The 9,230-nt window shown below is 31.9% G+C and overlaps 1 protein-coding gene across 1 annotated transcript in view; it reads right to left on the reverse strand.

Annotated features, from left to right (window-relative positions):
• LOC124358989 (importin subunit alpha-7) overlaps window positions 1-4,349 on the reverse strand; it is a 50,462-nt gene extending 46,113 nt beyond the window's left edge. The window contains exon 1 of the mRNA XM_046811287.1: window positions 4,247-4,349. The gene's annotated coding sequence lies outside the window, so the exon portion shown is untranslated. The remainder of the gene's footprint in view (window positions 1-4,246) is intronic.
• Window positions 4,350-9,230: the final 4,881 nt, after the last annotated feature.

Below are 9,230 nucleotides of genomic sequence, written 5' to 3' on the forward strand. Positions count from 1 at the left end.
TCAGACAAAATTTGTACTTCCAGCATGACGGAGCACCTTCCCCACTTTTCACGTGCCGTTTCTGCTTACTTAAAATCATCAATTTCCTGGAGACTGGATTGGTCGTGGAGGGCCTCACCCTTGCCACCAAGATCACCAGATCTATCTCCATTGGATTATTGCATATAGGGATGGATGAAAAGACAATTGTATACAAGACAAAAGCGAATTCTCGTGATTGAATTAATTGCCCGTATTATGGATTCGGCTGTGCAGATACAGGGAAGTCCTGAAAAATTAATAAAACGCAACAAAAGCAATACACAAACGTGCTGCAAAATGTATTGATAATGATGGCCTCATTTTCGAACATCTATTATAAAAAGGTGCGTACGGTTGGCCCAACCTGATTAATTTTGCTTAAAACTAGTAATGTATTATACTGAATAAAATCGATTTGTTGGTACTTATTTTCTGTTTTATTTTAGGACTTTGATTATATCAATTTTCTCAGAATTAAATTCTCTACAATTAATGTTTGTTGATTTTTATGTATTTTATTACCAGTTTAACAAAGTTATTGTACATCAAACTTAAAAAAACATTGTTTCGTGCCCCAATTGTTTGCATTTAACCCTGAATCCCTCAAAAACTACTACAGGTACAGTTCTGAAACCTATTTTATTAGCTTTATCAGGGTAAAAATACATAAGAATCCACGATATTTTCTTACTTAATTAACCTTTCGAAAAGTTCAGTATGGCTTTATTTTACTCTTTACCCAGGAATTCAGGCGAAATCTTTCGCTAGCTGTAACTCGCTAACGAAGCGTTTTCGGACCTATGTTCAAATAACATTTTTTTCATTATTTTTACTAGTACAATGTGCTGTAGAAGTGGGGGGAGAACTTCATGAATCACCTTGTATACCCTGCTTATAGCTCCACTTCGAAGACTGAATAATACTTAAATACTAAAACCCGCTTGTATCGCTGCCACTACCGCCCTGCCGCTTTCCCGATTAATGTGTACCGCTCGTTTAGTGCCGAAGTTTGGAACGGTCAGCCGATTTTAAATTGTCCAATACATTTAAACATTGTATTGGGGGGGGGGGAGGGGCTTGCCGCAGCACTGGAGTAGAACTAACCAAAGTAATTTCCACTACTCTGGTGGAGGCAACCCTCAGATGAAGCTCGCGAACATATGTCGATCTTCATTCACAATGTCACAACCCACGTCGTGTATAATATAATGTTTCGAGATTAACAAATTCTTGATTCAAGAAGTTGTCAAATTATGTCTCGATTTTAAAAGTTCTTGGAGACGGTAAATTGCTTTTGTAATTTTCCCGGTTCTCAGAAAAATTCCCGGCTTATTCCCTGGTCTGTTAAATTCCCGGTTTCCTGGTCGGGTGGCCACCCTGATAAAGTACTTGATATATAGCATAATGCGCTGATCTCTTTTGAGGTTTTGTTTAGCAGTTAGAAACAATACTTTGCTTTGTTTGTCACATATTTAACAACACACAGACGTTTTAAATTTGAAATGAAGGTGATGTTTTCAAACAAAAATTGTAACATAACAAAACCAAACGATTAGTTTCTGTTATTAGGGCTGTAATGCTGCTGTATAGTAAGCAGCCACCCCAATCGAATCGGAGTACCAAATTGTCGATTACAAATATGTAACTGGTATATTGAATACAAAAACATTTTAATTTTAGTTATTTAGAATTACTTATTGTTAGTACTCTTTAAGGTATTGAATGAATAGAAATATTATTCCAAATTAATCCAAACAAAGTCAAATCATTTATAAAGTATCCCGGCGAAGCAAGTACTTTTGCTATTGCCATTTATACAAATTTAATTAGTGTAAATAAAAGAAGTTTGACAGGTATTTGGTCTTCCGATAATGTTAGTTTGGTTTAAACACATATGTGACAGACACGGCCAAATACAAAATAATTGAATCGTAAAAAGTAAGGGCTCTGTGGTGTAATGATAGCACATTCACCCAGCAAGTGAGAGATCCAGGTTTGAGTCCCAGCGGAGCAAGTACTTTTTGTGATTCAATGTTTATTGAAATTATAAAGTATTGAGTAATGGCTGCAAGTATAATGGGATGTACATATATTATTTGTGTCACAGGCTGTTAGACACGTTTATCCCTCAAAATAGTAAAAAGTAACTAAATGTTACATATTTTATTACTAGATCCTAGTTAGCTGCAAAATAATTAGCATTCACCACAACAATTGAATTAACTATCAATTAGAAATATCTAAACTATTGAATAAAAATACATTTGACATATAGATATTCATATATTTAACAATTGCCAGCTACTTTTATTGTATAGAATACCAATATTTCTACCACTATTTTAAAAGCCTGTAATGTAATTCAGTTCATCATTAATATTCCAAATTAATTCAAAGTAAAATCATGTGTATGGTATTTTGAGTAATTGCCAGCTGGCCGCAAGAACAATGATGATTGATGTACATGTGTTTTTAGTGTCACGAGGTGTCAAGACACGTTTATTATCCTTCAAAATAAGTAACTAAATATTACTCTGATGTTGTTTGTTACATTAAAAAAATACATAGCATAGATAGATTTTAATTCATCATTAAATTAATATTTTGTAATATATATAAAAACAGCTAAACTATATAGAAATTTGAACTACTTATAATGTAATTTAAGGCTGCAGTATAATAAGAGGCCACCACCACATTAGAATCATAGTATATGCTTAACCCTCCGGCTGGCAACGTCGTGAATTACGACTCATTTTTTCCCGCCGTGAACTGGCAGAGTCGTAATATACGACTCATTAAACATCGTCTACTAATTACGTCATAGTTCCGATAATTACGGCTCGAATCGCATAAAAGTTATATCACTTTAATCACAAGATCCCAAGCCTTCTAATAATGTATTCACTTTTATATATATATATATATATATATGAATATTTGTTATTTTACTGGCCGCTAAAAGCTCCCGACTACTTCCGTGTGACGCGACTCAGCAACTGTTAGTGCTTGTATATAGTCTTGTTTTTTTTTCAATTGTAATTTTATTTGTAAATAAAAGTGTTTATAACTATGTATTTTCTTTTTTTGCATAAGTAAGTGAACATTGTGCATATTCTAGATTTTTAAATCAAATTAATTTTGAGTTTTTTTTAATGGCATAATATAAAAAAGTGTTTTTTGAAAAAAAAAGTTTTGACTTCTGACCATCAAACATCCACCATTATTCAGGTAAGTCAAATTATTATTATGTTTATATTGTACAACATATTCTGCAGAGTAATTTGATGTATAACACTTTTGTGTTTTCTCCAATAATTAATTGTACAGGATAAAAAATTAAAAACTCTGCACGAAGCTTCAAAACAGGGTGCCAGTCAAAGCTCAAATGCGCGCCAGCCAGAGGGTTAAAAACAGTAAAAAGTAAAGTTTCAATTGTTATATTGAGGATTCAGTACCTATGAATATCGATGATTAGATTGTCGTGATGGCCGCTATTTATAATGCAGCCATAATTGGAAATAGGCTAACCTAAGTATAGGCCTAATTATATTGTAAACTTTGATAGTTATGTTGAATATTTCGATTATTTATTGTTTGGTACGTTACATGACCAGAAAGATCAATGATCTGATGTTGTGGTTGCTGCTCATTACACTCCAGCCCTTTTTTCTAACTAAGAAAAGGGGCCAGAAAGAAAATTTCCCATCATGTCACTTAGGCTTCAAAGGCGATAAAACTTTTGGCCAAATCCTTCAACCTTGTATGGTATTCTGGGAAAATAGTGGTTCATCCTTATGCTGCATACTTTAAAACTTTAACCTAACTTAGTAAAATTCGTATTCAAATTCAAATTGACAGATGTGATTAAAAACTTACAATAACGTGATGTATTTTTCAATGTAATGTATTTATTACAGTAATGGATTTATTGCACAAGATTGTGCTTAAGATGCAATTAGTATTTTAACATACAAAATTAGGGATGCAGTTTGAAAACATCAATAATATGTGAGGTAAAATAATTAAAAGTAGAATTTTAATACACTTTCAAATTAGGAATATAGTAGAGTCCATTATTTCCTCTGCTCTGGCACAAGGTCTGCTCTGATAAAAAAGGACCCTTTGGTAATAAAATGGTAAATATGAACTAGTATTTTAACAGATAAGTTTTATTGTAAGATTCAAAAGATTAGATTAATTATCAAATTGGTACAAAGCATACCTTAAATCTTGTGACACTATAAATTTCAATAAAGTCGTACTCGCAAAATAACAATGTCGTCTAACACACTAGCGATAACAACCCAGACCAGAATCCAGATCAGAGCTCTAGAAGCTACACCTAGAGCTTTTCATTCAGTCACGACAAGACGAACTTGATATGATGTAACAACCAAGAGAATAGGTACTATAATAAAAATAATTAATTTTACACAAAGCTTGTGCGATAAGAGCATATAATTTCAACATAACTAATAAAGTCGAATACTTCTACTTAAATAAAATATGTATCTATATTTATTATAGTATCTATAAAATAACTATATACATAATTATTTTATATTTACATTATATTTACATCCGCGGAATTGCACGTAATTTCGTAGGTTTTGCACCTGTATGAGCAATTCTGGTTCAGGTGAATTATATTTCCAATGCCAATGTTGAGTTTGCCTTCTTCCCACGACCAAGAAAATATGTTAAAAAGTGTATATTTATGGTCATTTCAATTTAATCCAGCCGTAGTATTTTTGTTTCAAAGCTGATTTTGTCGCTCTTCCGGTCAATAAAATATGCATACATACACAGCTCTGAGAAATATATATATATATATAAATATAGTTATATTTATGGTCATTTCAATTTAATCCAGCCGTAGTATTTTTGTTTCAAAGCTGATTTTGTCGCTCTTCCGGTCAATAAAATATGCATACATACACAGCTCTGAGAAATATATATATATATATATATATATATATATATATATATATATATATATATATATATATATATATATATATAAATACATAGTTAATATATAGTAACTATGAGAAAATACATAGTACCTAGAAAATAGAAAATACATATATATACCAGAAGATAATTAAAGTAGGTTTCATAACGGTCAGTAGATGTGTAGTAAAATTTAGACAATTTAGTCTTCTATATCTGCACTGCTAGCAGTTGCCTGCTGCTTTGCATGCGATTTAGTATGAGTTGAACGTTTATGACCACTACTGGTTCGAGTGAATTATATTTCCGACGCCAATGATGAGTTTGCTTTGTTGCTACGATCAAGAAAATATGTACACAAATTGTATATTTATGACCATTGTAATTTACTTCATTCTAATTAGGATTTCAACGGCAAGCCATTACAATTAATATGACAAAGCAATACATTCATATTAACAACTGGAAAATATCTTAATACAGAATGTTTAATTGATAAAAGTAATAATCTAGTCCCGTAATAATTAATTTAAATACATACGCTACAATGAGTAATAAATAGTTATCCACTGTACATGGGTCAAGAACTAGGAACTAAGTGGATCAAACCTGAAATGTGAGAAATGGTTTGAAAAAAGTCAATTACAACTACCTGACGTAATTATCCTGATAAATACAATAAATAACATAACACATAACATCGTTATTAAATAAAAACATTGATAACAAAGAATGGCCATACAACTACAAAATAAGTGATAATCAGACAAATAAATAGTGATATAACATTAATTGAATAGTAACAACGGCTGTATAATAATCAGAAACATAGTAGGCTGGTAGTATTTCATTCTGGTATGGACACACGAACAGCTTAGGACTTATTTTCTGATTGTTCCTGACACTGCTGTAGAAGTATCCACCTCCTTGAAGATATAGTGTTACCCAGGACGCACCGAAGGGGGGGGGAGGGCGAACGGCACCTGCCCCTCCCAAGAGCGTTTTATTTCAAAATAATCGATCTAGGCGACAGTCTATTTTCGGATAAAGATAAAATTTATGTTAGAACTCTGGAATGAGTTGTATTTAAATATATAAATTCAAACTTTATTACTACTTTAATCTACAAAATACACTGCACTACATGTATAATTCAGTTTAGTTCAAAACGCTAAATATTTCACCGTCACTCAACAATTACGAAAGTGAGGTTAGGTCTTACTATTTCTTGTGGCTTCTACCTGTACCCGGTACTTTCAGTATCCGAGTGCAAATGTACTCGTACTGATTTAAAATCATAGGTTATAGAGTACTCCTAAATGTTCCAGTTACTGTTACCGTTAAACGAGTCCGAGTATTTCGAACCAGAAACGGCGGTAAGCGTTTCAAGTATTTGTATCGTAAAAGTAACCAGTGTCGTCTACTTTCGGTTTGCGATAACTTGTACTCTCAGGACAGACGAGTACCCAATACAAAGTATCTTTTGGAGTAGTTCTGACTGATCAGTTATCACATTAGTGAGCATGTTCCCTTCTTCAAAAACTCGCTCTCAAGAATTGCTCTGGAGGCATCACCATGCATATGGCTTACACTTTCCACAGTCGTTGGCAAAAACCTGCGCCTGGGTAACGCCCATGGCGCACTCAGAAACTTCTCTGGAGGGTGTCCCGAACATCGTGGAGTCAGGGGTATGGAAAGACAACCAAATCAGCAGCAGGGCTCGCGGGATGCCCTTCCCTGGGAAATGTTTGAAATATTAGATCTTAAATTGGTTGTTTTATAGTACTTTTTAACTAGTTTAATTTCGGTCTGGAGATAATGTTTTGTAAATTTGGAGGTTTTTAAAAGATTACTTTATGGGGCTTAGGAATTAAATTTATAGTTTCAGGAGAATCCAAAAAGTAATAACATCAAATGTAACGTGTGCAATCCTTGTAACAAGCCAAGATGCGGCATTTGTAAGATGTTAATAAATTATAAATCTTTTCAAAGTAGTACAACTAAAAAGAATATCCTATTAAAGGTAACATTTATTGCACCACAACAAACGTCATTAACTAACCTGTAAATTCTGTCCCAAAGGGAAAGTCGTCACTCCACCCTCCAACTGGCAGTCATTTTTTCCTGTAGTGGCGGTATGTTTTCGAGCCTCGTGCAAGGGTTTTTTAAAAAATGTATAAAAAATATAAATTAAAAGTAATATATATAGAAGTATATATTTTTGTGTTCAGAATTAAACATATAATAATATTAGTATTTAAATTTGGCCTTAAAAAAATGTTTACTAAATATTTTTTTCCATGAAATTCAAAATTTACATTTTTTTTTTAATTTGGGGGGGACCATACCTAGCAAACCAAGTTATAGTAAGAAAACTATAAAAGTGAGATTGCCATTTTGTGTCAAATTTATTCTAGTTTCAGAAACACATAAGCATTATACAAATTTATGAAACTATAATAACACTATATAACAAAAAGCAGCGATGCGCATAAATTGTGAAAATAGGGTGTATATGTAAGAATTTGCTAATAAAAGTTTTACTAATACAGTTTTACTTCAATACATGTTATATTGCATATTTTATTACTCAGAATGAAGTAAACTATACAGCAGTAGTAAAATAAATTCCATAACTTTTTTTTGAAGAGTCGAAAAAAGTTTCATTTTGTCATTACTCAAAACTTTTGCGAAAAACTTTCGAGAAATTTATTTATTCTAAAATATATTTATTTGCACTACTGCAATATTTAACAATTCACCACACACTAAACACAACACTAAAACACAAATAAACCTACTAAAACTTACTAATAAACACGTCTCGTCACATCAACAACTCAGACGGCATCGACAACATGGCGGTCACAATGAATTGCATCATCTTCTTTTACGTTCCAAACTACGAACTTGGTACGTTGCAACTACAATACAATAAAACTATAGCATTCCTTAGGCTTTTTTTCCCCGAATCCAATGGTGCATGAATCGAATCGATACGTTGCCGGAATATACTGTAATGAGTGATTATGCAAGGGAATGTTTGTTCATCAAAATTTTGATGAACAACAGTTGGAGGGTTAAGAGTGAGAATGACCAATTATCGGTTTGATGTTATGAGAGATTATTATCTGCTCATTGATTTAACACAACCAAAATAAATTAGAATTGCTTCGGCCTAAAAAGAATTTACCATTTAGAGCCAAATCCCAACCAAAATACTAATCTGATAAATTTAAGAAATGTTTGAAATTTCAAAAAAAAATTATCAAACCTGATGGGTTGAGCCTAAGGTAATTCTCTTTTCCTTCTTATGTACATTTTTTGTTCTATGTAAACATTTAAACATATTTTACATACAGCTGATTGATTGGAATCTTGCTGTTTGTGGTATTTATTTGTTAAAATTCTTTTTTTTGTCATGTTTTTAATTCAATTTGGGTTCTGTTTCTTTTGCTTCATTAAATCAGTGTGTTTCTGATGAAGGGTTCTTGGAACTCAAAAATTAAAACATGAACATGGGTTTTTCTGTGATATTTTAATTTAGAACTATTTGGAAGAGTACCTATATATATATATATATATATATATATATATAATATATATATATATATAATATATATTACAGGGTGTTCTGAAAAAAGGTGCCCAATAAGTCAGGGCGTGATTCCTCACATCAAAATAAGAAAAAAAGGTCTAATTAACATAGGTCCGAAAATGCTTAGTTACCAAGTTATACAGGGTGAAAGATTTCGTCTGAATTTCAGTTCCCCTGCTGCAACGAAGCCCTACGGGTATTTGTTGGCTGTTAATTAAGATGTACAATTTAGCGTACTTTATGTAAAATGAACTGAAAAATTGAATAAAACCGTTTCCAACCTGTAGCTACAGTAATTTTTAAGATATGTGACGAAATACGCGAAACTTGGTCCCGAAAAACAAGTTACATTTAGGTTTGAAGCAGATTTACTATGTTAAATGTACAATAAACACAAAATATTTTTTCACGGTACTTGTAGAAAATTTAATTTCGAAGAGAAAGATGTAAAATAAGTCTATAATAGACAAACGCAAACTTTTAAAAAATAATCCTTAATTACATACAAAACGCATGAAAAATAGACAAAAATCTGTTAAGCTCTCTACAAATGTAATATTGAAATTAAAACAGCTGTTTTATTAAAACAAATTAATGAGTTACTATTATTTTTTATCAAGTAAATATTTTTAACAATCATACATTATCATACATA

The sequence above is a fragment of the Homalodisca vitripennis genome, chromosome 4 (genome assembly GCF_021130785.1).
Source record: "Homalodisca vitripennis isolate AUS2020 chromosome 4, UT_GWSS_2.1, whole genome shotgun sequence".
NCBI classification, from domain to species: domain Eukaryota; kingdom Metazoa; phylum Arthropoda; class Insecta; order Hemiptera; family Cicadellidae; genus Homalodisca; species Homalodisca vitripennis.